Here is an 18,697-nt window from a genome sequence, read left to right on the forward strand (position 1 = left end):
GACATTACAGTCCTTACACCACTGTAATGTAAAACAGCACGGTTTATTACAGGTTCTACTTTAAAAAGGGGAACCCTTCTTAATCGGGAAGAGCAGTAGCGGAGCCAGAAACAATAGGAAATTTTAAATTTGCATTTTTTTAAAATATAATTTATTTCGCACATAAAACACAATAAAATACCCTGACCAGGGACAACAACAAAATCCACTAAAACCTAAAACTAAAAGTCCCTAAATGGACTAAATGGTCCGTTAAAATAGCGAAGACAGCAGCGTCCTCCCGACATCTTATCTCCACCAGGCCTCACCGGCTGTCACTGAGAGACAGGAGGAAAACGGCAGTCACTCTTCTTTTAATGACTGGAACGCATTTTAATCATTAGTTGGGCAAGACTTACCCCGCGAGGGCAGAGCTCCGAACTCTGCCCGCTGCTATCCTAGGCCAAGCTCGCATCAGGGGTCTTGCCCCTCGCCTGACATCTGGCATACTTCTGCCCGTCCCCCAGCTGCGAATCTCCTGCACCGCTGAAGAATATCCCCAGTTGCCTCTCTGCAGCCCACTCGCCAGCACCTGCAAGCCTGTTGCCGCCGCCAGTTGAGCTCTCCTCGAGAATGTCCTCCGACCTCCACTGGGGGGACAGGAGCTCCCAGTGGCAGCACCAGCTGTGCTTGGTCCAGGAGACAGGTGGTGTTATCCCCCCTGGCTGCCAGCAATGAGGGCATGCTGCTCGCAGGTGTCACTGCAGGCTGGCCGCTCGTAGTCCTGGAGCCTGCAGCATCGGCTCCGACAGCTTCCAGCCAGTGGGCGGGGGTGTGAGGCGCCATCTGGTAAGCCCAACAGATCTCCCCCTGGGTGACATGCTACAGCCTGGGTGTCTTCCCTCTTCTTCAGTTGTGCTCCATTCCTCAGCTCCTCTTCTTCTTTGAAAATAGTGGCCATCCTCTTGGAATCCCACTTCTGACACCTATGTAGCAAGTTGAGGAATCTTAACAACAAAGAACCCACACAGAGATTGAGCTTGCTGTTCCACCCCAAGCAAAAAGGGGAAGCTCTTTATTGAACACTTCTGCTGTACTAGACTGTGCTTAATAACCCCACACCTGAACTCACTAATGGTACATTTTTTACATCAAACAATAACTGTTGGTGAATTTAAAATGCAGCATCAACAAACAGTTAAGAGAACAGTTAAGAGTCACGTAACAATAAACAATAAACATCTTAAATGGCAATGCATATTCCCAAGGCATAATGGGAGATAACTAGGCGCGTCCAACACGCCAAATTATTGTTTACTTGTGCCCACGTAGCCGGGATTGAGTGATCCTTGCCTGAGCATTGTGCTGTTTGTTTAGTGATATTTGTACCTACCCACATGACTCATTGTCCTTTGATTGTGCACAATGAGCCTGGTGTTCGGTGTCCTTTTAGGTTTTTGTGATTTTTAATATGTTTTGTTTTGTTTTTATTACAGTGAACCAAGGACACACCAGTAGCTGTCGGACTTGGTGATGGTTCATTTTCCACACTTTCTTTGTTGTACAGCACCTGGGGTGTAGACTTAAATGTGATTTTCTTTTGGTCCTCAGCTACTGGTAAGTCCAATTCAGTGTATGGTTTTATTTAATTTAGGACACTGTTACAGAATAGGCTGTGCCACAGTCAGCTTTAGCTTTATTCCTTGTTTTTATTTTTACAAATATAATTAAAGACATATTAATATTGGAGCCAATCTGCCTCAGTTGTGCATCTTTGAACCTGTGTAATCTTTTCTGGTTTTCAAAAGACTATATTTCCTGAAGGAAATTCCCTTAGGTGGCATTGTCATAACCCCTTTGACTACTTTATCACATATGCATTTATTATTTTACTTAATTTTCAAGAAAATTATTCTCATGGCACTATTTCTGGCTAATGGTTTTTTACAGTGCCTCCAAACACTCTGTGTTGTGTCTGTTTTGTCTGTCTTGTCTTGTCTGTAACTGTATTGACCACTTATAATTCCTACGAGATAATACATAATACAATCCAACCACAGCGCGTTTAACGAGAAATATGGAGACGGTACATTAACGTGAGATCTCATTACACCCTTGATTAAAAATGGAGAAAAGGAGCAAAAGTAATACAGGACCAAATACGAGGCGTTAGACATGGCTAAATTGGTTATTAGAAGTCACACTACATTTTATTTAGGTAGTTTAACACTTACTGTGACCAGGCTGTCAACAACCTGAGGTTACTGTGCTTCAGGTAAAGATCCACCAGCGATATTTCCACAGTGCTGGTTGTTTTTGTAGTACTAGTTGGTAAAAACTGAAACACCAATTTTTTTAATCCTAAACAAACATATGCCATACATTATTCATTCTTTTCCCACTACAATATCTAAAGTTGAGTGAGATAATTATTACACCAATCTGTACAAACGACTCCAAAACATGAAGTCTCCAAGGCAGAGGCAGGGCTTCATGCTGCAATGAGGCAGGCCCATGAAGACGCTTTTCAGCTCAGATGACACAGACAAAGGGACTAAAAGTGACCTATGTGGCAAAGCAAGTGGTTCAAGTGACTATACCACACCTCTTGAGAGCTTGAAATACTCCAGAGAGGCAGTGCAGAAAAAGCACATTGCAGTTGAGATACAAGTAGAAGCAGTAGAAATATATTTTTATAAAGACCCTCAAAAACTTGAATCAGTAACAGAGTTTTTAAAAAAGTTGTTAAAAAAAAACAAGAAAGACAAAAAAGCAAAAAATTTTGCTTTTTTGACTTACATAAATTTTACATTTATGTAAGTCAAATATTTTATATTAATGTTTTTATATTAATTTCACACATATGTTTCCCACAGCAACAATGCTGGGAAATCATTCCTTCCCAGGAATGATTTCTGGGAATAGGACATTTAACCAAACTTTTCAGTTCATTGACCACTGAAGGGAACATTGGCTGGGAGGTCAGTTCCTTCATCATGATTATGCAAATTCTCATGACCAGTGGGCTGGTTTCAGTCATTTTGCAAATGTACTGTTTATAAGATTGGGGAAATCTGCAGTCAGCTGAGACTGAAGAAGTCACTTGGATGAGTGACAAAACGTTTCTCCCACTGAAAATGTTACATCCAGATGAACAGAATCAACTTTGGGAGATTTAATTTAAAAGCACCTTTCAAAACACCCAAGGACAGCAAAGCATACAGCAAATAAAACAGACATAAAAACATGAAATACACACAATAATAAGAGTAGCAGATAGAAAGTTTAAGATCATGGATAAGTTATATGGTGTAGGCAATTTTAAACAGGTGGGTTTTGAGGTTGGACTTAAAAAGAGGGAAGGCAGTGATGTTTCTGAGGTCAGGGGGTAAGGAATTCCAAAGTCGAGGGGCAGAGCGACTAAAAGCCCTGCCCCCCACAGAAACAAGATGAGAGGAAGGAACAGGAAGAGTTGGGAGTTCGCCTTGTAATCGGAAGGTTGCAGGTTCGAGCCCCGGCTCGGACAGTCTCGGTCGTTGTGTCCTTGGGCAAGACACTTCACCCGTTGCCTACTGGTGGTGGTCAGAGGGCCCGGTGGCGCCAGTGTCCGGCAGCCTCGCCTCTGTCAGTGCGCTCCAGGGTGGCTGTGGCTACAATGTAGCTTGCCATCACCAGTGTGTGAATGGGTGAATGACTGGATATGTAAAGCGCTTTGGGGTCCTTAGGGACTAGTAAAGCGCTATATAAATACAGGCCATTTACCATTTACCATGATCTGAGGCACCAGGAAGGGATGGCAATCTGAACCAAGTCAGAGAGTGTCAGAATGAATGGCCTTAAATGTATAGAGGAGTATTTTACAATTAATACGAGATTTGACTGGGAGCCAGTGAAGCTAGAGGGAGTCCTAGTGACTGAGTTCTGGACACGTTGAAGCTTATTGATGTGTTTTTGTGTAAGGCCAAATAAGAGTGAATTACAGCAGTTGATCCAAGAGGTAACAAGGCTATGAATGAGAATGGCAGTGGCATGTGGAGTGAGGAAGAGGCGGAGGCGATTGATGTTACGGAGAAGGAAATACGCTGAGCGAGTGACATTATTGATGTGTGAATTAAGCATAGTGTACTGTCAAAATTATATAATTATTTTATAATTATGTATTATATAATTATAGCAAATTATATCATTTTGTTTTTAACATGAAACATAAAACAGGAGTAGTGCCACTGGTGAAGTGATCTAACAACAAAGCTTTAGGTGACTGTTACAGGCGATTGATACTTTTGCATTAAATCTACCCCATAGATAAGTCATAGCCACAGACCCCTCTGAAACCCTGTGACATGATCTACACTGTAACCTATGGTGTTACCTTATGTGCATCTTCCTGGAATTGTAACTACATATCGTGTTGATGGAATCTGTTGCAAATGAGCTGTTCAGTACTAATGATTCATCATAGCCATTCCCAACTACTTTTCACCACAGCTTTCAAATATATCAGTGAGAGAATAATTAATCATAGTCTCAATATAAGGACTTGCAGATATCAGAAAATTCTTGAAGGAAGATTGCTAAAACTATTAGAAAGGATGAGAGGGGATGTGCACAATAATTGAAAAAACTTTTTTTAATTTCTTCGTGCATTCCCTCACATCACAAATATCTTTTTTTTCAGGGAAGATGAAGAAAAAAATGACCACAAAGAGTGGGAACCCAGCAGTGAAAAAAATCCCACCATTTTATTTGGTTCTATTGTCCTTGGCCCTACATACACCAGAACATGACTACAAGGTAAATGACTAGGCATGAGTGTCAGTAATTTGGGCTGTGATGGTGTTGTGATCACTACAAAGAGTCACTGCATGAAAATGAAAGCAGTAATTTCTTTGTCCTGGGTTTGTACTAGAACTGTCCAGGCAAGTTATAATTTTATGTGTTGACATCAACTGAATGTCTGCTGAGTTCAGTGTCTACCTTAGCATTTGTGTGAAGGAGTAAACATAAGCTTCCATAGTAATTTTATACATACCAGACAAGCATGGATCACCAAGTCCTTGTGCACATACTGAACGAAGACTGCAAGACTGACGGAGAGATTCTGCAGGTCTTTCCTTCCTACTGCTTTCAGACTCCACAACAAAGACTTTACAGATGACCAAACACACACATCCACACATGTGCAATAACACTAAGTGCAATTCTCTTTTTCCTGAATAATGTAGTATTTTATTCTATTGCATACAGTATCTTATTCTTATTATCTTATTCTATGCCAGTATTTGTATACATTTTTGCTACTATAACTTTGCACTATCCACTTTCTGCTGTGACACAACAAATTTCCCACGTGTAGGAATAATAAAGGTTATCATATCATATCTTAAGAAAATTGTACAGGATTGCATAGTGACTTCCTGAATAACTTCAATTTGACACTTTCATAGGACTACACAACTACTTTTTTTAATATAACTTTTTTTTTTTTTTTTAACTTTTCAAAACTGTTTCTGGAACATAACAAAGCTTTAGGAATGCCCTTGCCAAAACACCAACCTCAGCCATATTAAAAATTTGTAGACTAAGCTTAAGACCTTTGATCTGTGTCAGGAAACCAGCTAATGTGAATAAACTCCAGTTGCTGCTGACTAACAAAACCATCTGGTCAAAGTACAGTTTGCTAAAAGACATTTAACCAAATATTAGTGGAAGTCTGTATATACTTTTGACACTGTATATACACTTTTATTGTATACTTTTAATTTTCTTTGCAGATTACATGAAATCAAAAGTATATCAATTCAAACTTGGGCATCCAATATTTTTTTTAAAACCATTGCAAATGGTTTTTTTTTTATTATTATTTTATTTTTATTAGTTTTTTAAGCCTGTTCTATCTGCATGCAATGTGCCAAACACGTTTGCTTTTCAAAGATGAGCTCTATAATTTTTTTATAGGCTCCTCTTGTTCGTGTGTTACTTTCATCTATTTATTTATTCATTTCCATTCGTATCACGTCCGTAACAACATTATGTTGTTAGAAGTAAAACAGAAAAGCAATAGAAGAAAAACACATACAAAGAAAATAGAAAACAACCAGCACTTGGAACTGCCTGTTGCCTCTGGTTCTCACACTTTGACTGGTGTAAACATTTGACCACCACTGTACACACCTAAAAATTAAGTGCAGGATATAAACAAAACTAAGCTGCAATGATAGCAAAGCTGTGACTTGTAATACATTTTAAATAACCTTTAAAAAGTTGAACAATGAGTGATGTCTACTGGCAGATATGACAGGATCATTGACAACTGTGAATCTGAAGAAGAATGCATATTTCAGTGTGCCGCACACTGACCTTCAGTATTTTTTTTTTTAACCAAATTGCAGTATAGCTAGGCGCAGTGCTTTGACGTGCTACTTTGCTTCTTTATATCTTTCTTGTTGCTTATTGCTGTGATCATAACAACTCTCCTTTTTAAGAGTACTTAAGGCCAGAGAAAGGTCAAAGTCAAAGTAAACTTTATTGTTATCTCTGCTAGTGCCAGAGAGCTTTGCAGGTAGTGAGTTGTGTGTGTGTATGGAGCTCTGTGCTCTGTGGACAGGAGTGTGTTTTAGTGACTAACCCTTTTTTGACTTACTTTTCAGTTTATTGACCAATAACTGGGTTTTGTTCTTTTCCTTCTTTAAAAGGTGATAGCGGCTTGTCTGTGTCTTTTAGTTTAGTTAGTAATAGAAACATTAATAAAACCCTTTAATTAAACCATTTTGCCTCCCTGTCTCCTTTTTCAACCTGGACACCTTTTGTTACTTTCCCTCATCCCCTGGACCTTTTTGAGCAGGGGTTGGCAACCTGCGTGCGGCTTTCATCCTTATACTGAGGCTCTGGGTGGCTTGGAAAAATATATTACAAGTATTCAATTGAAGTGTATTTGATTTGTGTTAGTTCTTTTTTAAAAATTGTAGTTTTAAACACTGTTTTACTACACCTGTAGTGATAGCCTCTACTGCTATCACTACAGGTGTATTACTACTTGGTGTTCGCTCGCTCTGCAGTAGAGTATCACTTCCTGTTCCTGCTCAAACACAGTGGTGTTTCTGAGTAGCTTATCTGCTTAGCAATTTAATTAAAAACTTTTAAATACATTCTTTTTTCATAGTATAATCTTCACGTGCTTCATCCAAAGCACACTTTCTGTGTACTCACTACCTAATTTATAGTCAAAGTATTCACTCACTGTGTCTGTACTGTTTCGCTAGCTTAGCTTAGCTTGTAGCCGACTCGCTAGCACCATGGCTACTTCACCTGTACCTCCTGCACTTTCCTGCTCATTGTGTCAGATGTTTAGTTACTCCTCGACCTCGTTTAGCAGTAATGATACTTGTAACAAATGTAGCATATTTGCAGCTCTGGAGGCCAGGATTACTGAATTGGAGACTCGGTTTCGCACCCTTCATTCACCCGTAGCTAGCCAGGCCCCTGTAGCTGGTGCAGCCGAAGATAGCGTAGGCCCCGCTAGCTGTTCCCCGGCAGACCCCAAGCAGCTGGGGAAAGAGGGCGGCTGGGTGACTGTGAGGAGGAAGCATAGTCCTAAACAGAAGCCCCAGGTACACCACCAACCTGTTCATGTGTCTAACCCTTTTTTCCAACTCGGCGACACACCCGCCGGGGGTCAAACTCTGGTAATTGGTGATTCTATTCTCAGACATGTGAAGCTAGAGACACCGGCAACCATAGTCAATTGTCTTCCAGGGGCCAGAGCAGGCGATATTGAGGGAAATTTAAAACTGCTGGCTAAGGGTAAACGTAAATTCAGTAAAATCATAATTCACGTCGGCAGTAATGACACCCGGTTACGCCAATCGGAGGTCACTAAAATCAATATTGAATCGGTGTGTAACTTTGCCAAAACAATGTCGGACTGGTCCCTCTGGTCCCCTCCCCAATCAGACCAGGAGTGACATGTTTAGCCGCATGTTCTCCTTAAATTGCTGGCTGTCTGAGTGGTGTCCCAGAAACGATGTGGGCTTCATAGATAATTGGCAAACCTTCTGGAGGAAACCTGGTCTTGTTAGGAGAGACGGCATCCATCCCACTTTGGATGGAGCAGCTCTCATTTCTAGAAATATGGACAAATTTATTAAACCCCCCAAAATATGACTATCCAGAGTTGGGACCAGGAAGCAGAGTTGCAGTCTTACACGCCTCTCTGCAGCTTCTCTCCTCCTGCTACCCCCCCCAAAAACCCATCTCCATTGAGACTGTGTCAGCTCCCAAAAAGACAAAAAACAAACTAAAAACCAGCAGTAAACTACTTAAACATAAAAAATCACAAAGAAAGAACAATACAGTATCCACATCTGAACCAAAGAGTAAAACAGTGAAATGTGGATTATTAAATGGCCTGTATTTGTATAGCGCTTTACTAGTCCCTAAGGACCCCAAAGCGCTTTACACATCCAGTCATCCACCCATTCACACACTGGTGATGGCAAGCTACTTTGTAGCCACAGCCACCCTGGGGCGCACAGACAGAGGCAAGGCTGCCGGACACTGGCGCCACCAGTAGGCAACAGGTGAAGTGTCTTACCCAAGGATACAACGACCGAGACTGTCCAAGCCGGGGCTCGAACCGGCAACCTTCCGATTACAAGGCGAACTCCCAACTCTTGAGCCACGATTAAATATTAGGTCTCTCTCCTCCAAGTCTCTGTTAGTACATGACTTAATAACTGATCAACAAATCGATTTACTTTGCCTTACAGAAACCTGGTTGCAGCAGGATGAGTATGTTAGTTTAAATGAATCAACACCCCCGAGTCATTCTAACTACCAGAAATCTCGAAGCACAGGCCGAGGGGGCCGTGTGGCAGCAATTTTTCACACCAGCCTATTAATTAACGAAAGACCAAGACAGACTTTTAATTCATTTGAAAGCCTGATGCTTAACCTTGTCCACCCCAGCTGTGAAACTCAGAAACCAGTCTTACTTGTTATCATATATAGTCCACCTGGGCCTTACACAGAGTTTCTCTCTGATTTCTCAGACTTTTTATCTGATTTAGTGCTCAGCTCAGATAAAATAATTATTGTGGGTGATTTTAACATCCATGTAGATGCTAAAAATGACAGCCTCAACATGGCATTTAATCTGTTATTAGACTCAATTAGCTTCTCTCAAAATGTAAAAGAACCCACCCACCACTTTAATCACACTCTAGATCTTGTTTTAACATATGGCATAGAAACTGAACATTTAACAGTGTTTCCTGAAAACCCTCTGCTGTCTGATCATTTCCTGATAACATTTACATTTACAATAATTGATTACACAGCAGTGGAGAGTAGACTTTATCACAGTAGATGTCTTTCTGAAAGCGCTGTAACTAAGTTTAAGAATATAATCCACCCACTGTTATCATCTTCAATGCCCTGTACCACCACAGAGCAGAGCAGCTACCTGAACGCTACTCCAACAGAGGTCGATTATCTTGTTAATAATTTTACCTCCTCACTACGTACGACTCTGGATACTGTAGCTGCTGTGAAAACTAAGGCCTCAAATCAGAAGTACCTGACTCCGTGGTATAATTCTCAAACACCCAGCCTAAAGCAGATGACTCGTAAGCTGGAGAGGAAATGGCGTGTCACAAATTTAGAGGATCATCATTTAGCCTGGAGAAATAGTTTGCTACTTTATAAGAAAGCCCTCCGCAAAGCCAGAACATCTTACTATTCGTCACTGATTGAAGAAAATAAGAACAACCCCGGGTTTCTCTTCAGCACTGTAGCCAGGCTGACAAAAAGTCAGAGCTCTATTGAGCCAACAATCCCTTTAACGTTAACTAGTAATGACTTCATGAACTTCTTCACAAATAAAATTTTTATCATTAGAGAAAAAATTACCAGTAATCATCCCACAGATGTAATATTATCTACAGCTACTTTTAGTACCATTGATGTTAAGTTAGACTCTTTTTCTCCAATTGATCTTTCTGAGTTAACTTCAATAATTACTTCCTCCAAACCATCAACGTGTCTTTTAGACCCCATTCCTACAAAACTGCTCAAAGAAGTCCTGCCATTAATTAATTCTTCAATCTTAAATATGATCAACCTATCTCTAATAATCGGCTATGTACCACAGGCTTTCAAGCTGGCTGTAGTTAAACCTTTACTCAAAAAGCCATCTCTAGACCCAGCAGTCTTAGCTAATTATAGGCCAATCTCCAACCTTCCTTGCATATCAAAAATCCTTGAAAGAGTAGTTGTCAAACAGCTAACAGATCATCTGCAGAGGAATGTCTTATTTGAAGAGTTTCAGTCAGGTTTCAGAGCTCAGCACAGCACAGAAACAGCTTTAGTGAAGGTTACAAATGATCTTCTTGTGGCCTCTGACAGTGGACTCATCTCTGTGCTTGTCCCCCGTTCGATACTGTTGACCATAATATCCTATTAGAGCGATTAGAACATGCTGTAGCTATTACAGGTACTGTGCTGCAGTGGTTTGTATTATATCTATCTAATAGACTCCAATTTGTACATGTAAATGGAGAATCCTCTTCACACACTAAGGTCAATTATTTTATTTATTACCTTAGTTCCACCTTAGTTCCACAGGGTTCGGTGCTAGGACCAATTCTGTTTACATTATACATGCTTCCCCTAGGCAGTATCATTAGAAGACATAGTATACATTTTCACTGCTATAGATAACACCCAGCTCTGTCTATCCATGAAGCCAGATAACACACACCAATTAGTTAAACTGCAGGAATGTCTTAAAGACATAAAGACCTGGATGGCCGCTAACTTTCTGCTTCTTAATTCAGATAAAACTGAGGTTATTGTACTCAGCCCTGAAAATCTTAGAAATATGGTATCCCTTAGTTATGCTGCAATAGACGTAGGCTGCCGGGATTCCCATGATGCATTGAGTTTTTTCTTTCCAGTCTCCTTTCTCACTCACTATGTGTTAATAGACCTCTCTGCACTGAATCATATCTGTTATTAATCTCTGTCTCTCTTCCACAGCATGTCTTTATCCTGTTTTCCGTCTCTCACCCCAACTGCTCGCAGCAGATGGCCGCCCCTCCCTGAGCCTGGTTCTGCCGGAGATTTCTTCTTGTTAAAAGGGAGTTTTTCCTTCCCACTGTCGCCAAAGTGCTTCCTCATCGGGGGTCATATGATTGTTGGGTTTTTCTCTGTATCTACTGTACAACATAAAGCGCCCTGAGGCGACTTTTGTTGTGATTTGGCACTATATAAATAAAATTGAATTGAATTGAATTGAAAATCGAAAATTGGGAGATTACTGTGATCTAGGAATATGAAAATAAAATTATATTTAATTATTTTTTGTCGCTCAAAATAAGTGTCACACTTTACATCAGAAGGCCACTGTCGTTCAGAATCACAATTGGAGGGATACTGAGAACCTTCCAAGACCGGACAAACTCGTATTTGAAAGATGGAATGCCATCCCCAACCCATAAACATAAAGAAATATGCATTTGGAGTCATGTCGATCTTCTGATCCAAGTATGTGTGTGAGCAGCTATTCTCCACCATGAACTATGTTAAAAACAAACATCGCTCATGCCTCACAGACGACAGCTTACACTCCTGCGTAAAGATGAAAGTGACTTCGTACAGCCCTGATTTGCAGACGCTGTGGGCAGAGGTTCAGGAGCAGACGTACCATTAACCAGGTAGAATATGCAAATATTTATTCTTCATTGTTTAGTGGCATAGTGCTTTTTTCCATTTCATTTTTAAAATTCAGGTCATTGCTCCGCTACATATTCGTAAAGCCCATCAGCACTCAGGATGGGCACCGCAAACAAATAGGGGAGACCGGGGATAGTTGTAACGTGGGTCAGTTGTAACACTTCCAATTTCTCCAATCAGGGCTAAGTTTCAAATGATGTGATTCATCCTGTACATGCCCAATTCAGTTCTGCTATCACATGTGAAAAATCAGCACATTTTGTCAAACACAGACAATTTAACACGAAAAAAAAAGTAATTTGTAAGCCAAAAAGTAAGTTTTTCTACTTTATTTCAATTTCTAATAGTATTATCTGCTTTGCAGTTAAACTCATCAAACTTAAATTATGTTATTTGTATGCCTATGGGGATATATTCTGTGTAGGTCTTTAGTGCTAATGTTTTAGCCGTTGGCTGTAATGTTAGCTAGTTCATGGCTATAGGAGTCTGGGTCAGTTGTAACAACAACAGTCTGGGTTAGTTGTAACAATAATGCAGATGTTACAACTTACCACACTATTACTTTAACTTATATTAAACAAGTTGGGGCAACGACATCAGCAGAGAGAGGTTCACTGGTCGCCTTTGTATATGCGGTTAATGCCATTGGCAACACAATTCCTTCACTGTTTGTGTTCCCACACATACATTATGCAGACCACTGTGTCAGAGATGGACCTGTAGGAAGTATTGGTAGTGGAAATAAATCAGGATGGGTGCAAGAAACAGATTTCCTCATCTTTCTGAAGCACTTTGCAAACCACATCAAGGTAAGCCATGAAAAAAAGTAATGGAATTGTGATGCTGGTGCACAACTACATTTTTCAGCTTCATTGTTATGTTCAAAATTGGTGCAAGAGTTGTAGGTTATAATGCCCACTGAGCCAATGAGGCCAAACTCAAGGAAGACCAACCAAAATTAATGAAATATTCAGTTGCAGAAAATTCCATCATTTGTCTTTTTTGGGGGGTTGGAATATGTTCAAAAGCTAGATTTCTGCATTCTGTCACACACACACACAGCTACATAAATGGCTCTAAGTGCATTCATGTGTTGAATAAAAAAGATTACATGTTAATGTTTTGTCAGTACCCTTATTTCATTGTGTTACATTTCACCCCAGGATATGTTACAACTAACCCAGACTACGGGGTTAATTGTAACATTTCACTCTTTGTGTTTGAGACCATACCATACAATGGGTAATTGTGCTGCAGAGAAAATAGCTGCACTATTTAATAGCAGAGACATGTAAATACTTTGCATTAAATTTTCAATCCACTACCTTAAAAGAGCTCCAATTTACAGACAGAAATGTCAAAAATGTTACAACTATCCCCGGTCTCCCCTACAGTTGAAATATAAGGACCCTGACAACACTGAAAAACTGAGCTACACTGTAATGATTACTATTACTTTTATATTATTGCTTTTTATCAATTGTGGTAATGAACAATTCTCAACTGAAAACCACTTAACAAAACTCAAACCTTAAAATATGCATAAAGAACTCCCAAGCAAAGAACGAATTTTGGAGTGCCAGTTTGTTAAGCTCTTCCAGTTTGGATAAAGGAATCGATGACTGCAGGGGGTTTTCAAATGTTTCTATGCTTATTTTACCATTGCACTTGACACACAGAAGTCTTTCACATCTGTTTTGTGCTACATCTTTTCAGCATGTCTCAGCCTGCACTGGCATTCTTCATACGATGGAGTCATTGTAGCAGGGTGTGATCCAAACAGAGGGTTCAAAGGCGGCAGAGGAGGTAATAGCGGAGGGAGCCAACACCCACCGGATATCCAAGCACTGTTTTACAGTAACTGCTGACGTTCTTGGGCCTGGAGCAAATTCTCCCATCATAACCTCCCCAATATTTGTAGCTTTGCTCTCAGGTCTTTTGAATTTCATTTTTAGTTATGGGCTTGAACCTTCCTCCCAGTTTTTTATTTTTGTTTATTTTTTTTTTTAAAAAATTTTAAATTAATTAATTAATTTTTTTTAACACCCCTTGCGGCTTCCTGCCAAACAACAACTCAAAGGGGAAAAAAATCCAGTGGAGGCCTGGGGCACTTCCCACACTGCAAACAACAGATGGTCTAGACAGCGACCCCAATTGTGTTCATCCTCATGAATTAACTTAGAAATCATGGGCTTTAATTAAAGTCTTATTCAGCCCCTCCACCACCCCACCAGTCTCAGAATGGTAGGCATTAGGCAGAACATATTTAATACTTAGTAATTCATAGAGTTTTTTTAGTATGCAAGACAAAAAGGATGTGCCCTGGTTAGTCATTAACTCTTTCGGGATGGTGATTCGGGAGATGACCTCAAAGAGCACCTGCGACGCACTCTTTGCAGAAATGTTGCACTGCTTCAGGGTATCATACTGTATAATCCACCAGAACCAATACAAAGTGACATCCACATGTACTGTTTTGAAATGGCCTAATGAGGTCCAGTGCCAGTGCGCTCAAAAGGGTGTCCTTTACTATTAATTGTAAAGGGCACAAAGGCACTCTCAGAATGGCACATCCGGGCAGGATGTGGATCACTGGTGGACATTTGCGCGGATGCCTGGCTAATAGAATTGGGCCATTATTTTTTCCCGAGTTTTTTCATAGTCCATGTGACCTATCAGGATGTAATGAGCTGCCTGGAAAATGCCGACTCCTCTAGTAGAATTGGCGTGGTCTCCCGTGAAGGCCTGGCCATTTTCCAGAGTCAGTGTCAGACGACCTCACGTCAACACTGAGTGCAGCACAGACATCACATGTCCCTACCAGTTGTGAACGCACTCCTATATATTGTCCCATTGACCTCCTAAACCAGGGCTAATTCGCTCCCAGAATCAGGTGGTGTGTCAGGTTGGAGTGAATGTGGAATACTGTCATATATATTATGTAAAAAAACTGTTTTCATTGTCAGGGAGAATTACTCTGTTAGGGAATAATTCTCTGTTATCGCAAGCAGAGAGCCACCAGAGACAGCCAGATCCTTCCCCAGAGGTGGCCACTTCTGGGAATTACCCCCTGTCTCCTTTATCTCTCTCTACCATTTTTTTCCCCAAACTGCTCATCAGCTCCCTCAGACATGTGCTGTTACATGTAGTGAGTTAGTTTCCATGTAATAAGATGCGTGTGTGCAAGCTTCACCAGTTCATCACAAAACGGAAACGGAGCAGTCTGTTTCCATTCATACGCATACAGCGCCAGATCTGAGTCATATCATATTTAAACATTTACATCACAACATTCTTTGATCCCACACAAAAAGCAGCCTTCATTCATTCTCCTTTCATGCTCTCTTCTCCCTCTTCTTATATGCTGCTCTTCCTTTCCCACATCCTGTAGTAGTTCATTTTTGTAAATTCTCAGCTGTGATGTGGGCAGTTTTGATTCAGTTTTTTGATTTCTCACTTTACAATTTAAACTCAATGGGTGGAAAATCTCAAACTCAGACAATATTTCTAAGTCCATATGCACACAGTGTTTGTGTGCATATGTTTATAATCAGGTCCCAGTCCTTTCACATTAATGTTGACGCAGTTGCTCTGGAAGTGTATTATGTTGGCTGCGAGAGGTTGGGTGTTTGTTGAAGGTGTTTTTTTCAGGGTCACAGTAGGGTGGGGGTGAAGCTGTGGAATAATTAGCATAATCTGTCCTCGGATGTAGGCCTGATCATTTTGATGTCTCTGCGCTCCTCTCAGTGCTCATGGAGGAGGTTCATCCAGGTGTGGGCTTACCTGTTTCTGACACACTGAGACATTTGATCGGTATCATTTTTCATCCCTGCCTGTCAGCACATTCTTTCCCTAATTCTTTCTTTGTCCTGTCAAAAGAAAAATAAATCTTTTAAATCTGCATTAAATGAACCTTATGTATAAGTTCAATAAGGAAGAATTATGGTCTCACATCTGTCTGCTCCCAGGTGCTCCCAGCTAAATCTAAGCTTTATCACTCATGCTCTTCCATGATGTTAAGCTGTTTGTTTCATCACTGGTCTAGTCTAGTCACCTTCTTCTGGCCTCCTCTGTGCCAATAAGCATTCATGCCTCATAGTTAAAGCTGTGCATCAATCATTCTCATTCACAGCTGACTGACCTACCTCCTCCCCATCCCCACCTCTCATCACTCAAGCTCCATTCAAACCACCTTCATCTCAACAACTGGTGCCTAGGCTCCGTTGTGTCCTGCTCTAATCCCTCTCAAAGCTGAGGTTCCGTTCCACCAATCTATATTCTGTTCATCAATAAATCATGTTCATTCTTTCTAATGATCTCTCCTTATTGAAATGACACATCTTTTCTTTTACTTAATTTGCTTTAACCTCATCTTCATTTTCACTTTTTTCCTCTTGTTTTGCATTATTTTATCTTATATCATATATATAGTATAGAATTATACTGATTCAGATTCTTTTGGAAATGCAAGAACATTTTTCCATGCATTTTATTACTCCAATATTTTGCTATGTTTGTGACATGTGATGTCATTTAGCATTCGGTTTACCTGTGAGAGACCAATAAAACAAGTCACACTCCTAATATGTTAAGGACCTCAAATCACATCTTGAGGAGAGCTATAAAATAGCTACATGGAGTGCTGCACAAGTAGCCGGAAGGAACACTCATAAAGACGATGAAAGAGCAGATCACTCCTCAGATGATGATGACATTGTCTCGGTCCACTGGCTTGAGGATAGATCAGTGCCAGATGACTCGACGTTCATTGTCAAGCGAGATGTTCTGCAGAGTCATAAATCAAGCCTTGGTCAAGTCGATGTGACTACAGATCATGACAAGTTGGCTGATGATACTCCGGCTTGTGCAGACACCATATCCAATGTTGTTCCAGCCAGTCATGCTGACCATAACCAATCTCATGACAATCAGACCGCAAGTTACGGGGAAGCCTCGTGTGAGGAAGACTTACCTGAAACAGAAAGAGACTTACCTGGAAATGACGAACCTGAAAAGGGAAGAGACTTACCTTCTACTGATCGCCCTGGCATGGAGGGTGAACAAATCCTACTTCCCTCAGACATGTTAGGGAGTGATGAGGAAGGAGAGGACTTGATATTTGAAAGAGAAACAGTAAACAAAGAGAGAGATTAACAAACAAACAAAGACATTCGTGTCCGAAGATCTGAAAGAAGTCGTCAGCCACCAAAAAGGCAGTGAAACAAAATCAATATATTTAATAAAACATAAAAGTGAATTATATGGTGACTATAGTTCCTGAATATTTGAAGCCTTGTGGAAAATCGTTAATCTTACTGCAGGTTACAAACAAGTTTTGAACCTTGACATTTGAATATTCTACAACTTGACTGAATTGATGATAGCTGATCCGAACAGTAGTTACTGCAGTGTGACATTACTTTAGTTTAATTTGTGGGAGTTATTCTTAAATTGGTCGTGACATATATTTGACCATTGTTTATAGATCAGGTTTTTATATGGGACGAATCCAAGGACCAGTTCAGTGATTCCAGATCCTAGAGTGTTCCAGTGTTCACTGGATGGCGAGCCAATCCCAGATCCCAGGAGATGATATACATATACACGCACATCCATTTGCACACTGATGGACTGCAGTCCTCTACTGTACAATTAGTGCGGTGGGACTGACAATCGCACACACACACACACACTTCTCATTGGACGGACTATGTTGCGATACACCCGTTTGTCATGGGCCCCACCAGTACCATTTGGACTTAAAAGACTAATTCTTTACTTGTGCACAATTTAATTTTTTTGCTACTTTGGGGGTAATTTTATATACTTCAAATCTTTGTTAAACATGTTGTAACTCTGTGTTGTTTACAAAATTCTCTTAAAAAGGCTTAAATTCACTGAAGTACTTTTAAGCCACACAACTGTGTTTTGTCTGGTGTCTCTGTTATTCATGTACCAGAGCTCCAAGGGTCGTCCTTATTCTTCTGATACTAGCCCAAATTACTCTTCACCTTGGTTATTATCCATTGGTACTGTATATAAACCCACGTAAGTGCTCCATTTGTTTTTCATAAATTCGACATTTGGACTATTTTTAGTTATACTTAATTTGAGCCAGCTTTCTGTTTTGGACTTTGAGCTCCCCATATTAGGTACTGGCAATATTCACTTTTAATCTCAGAGACCAAATCTCTAGATTCTCAATGACAACCAGTGTCTGTTGTAAATTCAGCCCCAGTTACTCATCACTTATGTAACCCACAATGCCATTAATCTGCATCTTCCTGTGGCAATCAGCCCAAACTAACTGTTTACAGAGCTTTTCTCAGAACGATAGACCTGTCATGGTCCTGGGTCGGTGACCCAGCGCTTTGAGTTTATTATTATCATTTTTCTAGTTTATTCTGATTTTGTATTTGTTCTTAGGGTTTGAGTTGTGTCTCTCCTCTGTGTTCTGTTCGTGTCCCCAGTTGGTTGTGTAAAACAGTCTGTGAGTTTCCTGTTTTACTTTGTAGGTTTGTGTCTCGTTATGTCCATTAGTTCCAGCTGTGTCCCAGCCTGTCTGTCATTTCCTAATTACCTGGTGTGTGTATTTATACCGCGTGTCTGCCTGTGCTCCTCATCGCGTCGTCTGTGTTCCTCTGTGAATTTTCCGTGTACTTTACGTTATTCCGTGTTTCTCCGTGTCTCTCTGCTCCTCGCTCCATGTCCTCCCTTTTGTATTAGTTTTCCCAGTTTAGGTTTATGTTTAGTTCTGCCCACATCTTGGTTATTGTTCACTGTTAATAAATCCCTTGCACCTCCGCCATTGTCTGCTTTTGGATCCTCCTTTCTCACCTTCATACGACTGCTGCCCCAGCCGTGACAGGACACTCTTACTAAAGACAGAACAATTTCAGATTCTTTAAATTAAATAAGTTGTCCTTGGAAATCTACCATGCAATCAGAAATTCCAGTTGGTCTCAGTCGTTTTCCACTCTGGATT

This window comes from Oreochromis niloticus, linkage group LG14, assembly GCF_001858045.2.
Source record: "Oreochromis niloticus isolate F11D_XX linkage group LG14, O_niloticus_UMD_NMBU, whole genome shotgun sequence".
Lineage (NCBI taxonomy): Eukaryota > Metazoa > Chordata > Actinopteri > Cichliformes > Cichlidae > Oreochromis > Oreochromis niloticus.